Source organism: Papaver somniferum, chromosome 6 (genome assembly GCF_003573695.1).
Source record: "Papaver somniferum cultivar HN1 chromosome 6, ASM357369v1, whole genome shotgun sequence".
In the NCBI taxonomy this organism is placed as follows: domain Eukaryota; kingdom Viridiplantae; phylum Streptophyta; class Magnoliopsida; order Ranunculales; family Papaveraceae; genus Papaver; species Papaver somniferum.
In genome coordinates, this window is record NC_039363.1 from 49,405,486 (window position 1) to 49,406,662 (window position 1,177).

Genomic DNA, 1,177 nt, shown 5'->3' on the forward strand with positions numbered 1-1,177 from the left:
CTACTCGTCCTTCGTGTATTAAGTTAGTTGAAACGGAGGCACCCTATGAACTGAAACCTGGGACCTTACAGATGCTCCCAATCTTTTTAGAGAAACAAAATGAAAACCCTTATTACCATGTTAGGGATTTTGAGGAAATTTGTAGTACTCTAAGAATTAGAGGCTTAGATGATGATGCTTTGAAACTTAGGTTATTCCCATTTTCCCTGAAAGATAAGGCCAAGTCGTGTCTATATAGTTTGGACTCCGAGTCAATTGAGACATATGAACAACTTACATCTGCCTTTTTCAATAAGTTTTTCCCTAGGCACAAAACATCGTCTATTAGGACGCAAATCTGCATGTTTTCTCAACAAGAGGGAGAAACTTTGTATAGGTATTTGGAAAGGTTCAATGATTTATTAGCTCAATGTCCTCATCATGGTTTAGAGAAGGTTAGGTTAGTTCAGATCCTTTATGAGGGTTTAGATTATCCAACCACAACTACAGTAGAATCTATGTGTACTGGTGGATTTGAGAACCAAACAGTTGATGACGCGATGACATATTTACATGAAGTCGCCGAAAAGACCCAACAATGGGAAAGTAGTAGGGGACCCCAGAAAACAATTCTTCTTAGCAGAGGAAACGTTAATAGGGTAGAAGGAGGCTATGAATCAGATGCCAAAATTGCTGCTATAGCGAAAAGGTTAGAAGCTTTAGAAGTGGGTAACACTAGTGGTAGATTGTAGCCTCTTTGGGAAGGCCAGAATAATGAAGAGCAAGCCAATGCTATATATAATAACACTAGGTTTGATAATCGTCAGAAGTTTGACCCATATTCAGAAACCTATAATCCTGGTTGGAAGAACCATCCGAATTTTTCATGGTCTAAGGGCCAGAGTCAGGGTCAGTCTAATAATTCTAATGCTCCCCCAGGTTTTGGCTATACTAGGAATACATCAGGCCCAGAAAATAAAACTACTATCTTAGAGGAATCTATTAAGATGTTAGCAAAAACTCAGGAAATGTTAGCACAGATCCATGTTAGTTTTCAACAGGAAACCAAGCAGAATTTTCAAACTAATGCTCAGAGCCTTGCTAAGTTAGAACTTCAAGTCGGCCAAATAGCTAAGACCTTAAGTGAGATAGATAATGGTAGGTTCCCTAGTCAGACTAATCCCAATCTTATAGGAGT

The 1,177-nt window shown here is 38.8% G+C and overlaps 1 pseudogene; it reads right to left on the reverse strand.

Annotated features, from left to right (window-relative positions):
* Nucleotides 1–327: 327 nt before the first annotated feature.
* Nucleotides 328–427, reverse strand: LOC113292053 (annotated as a pseudogene).
* Between the last annotated feature and the right edge of the window lie 750 nt (nt 428–1,177).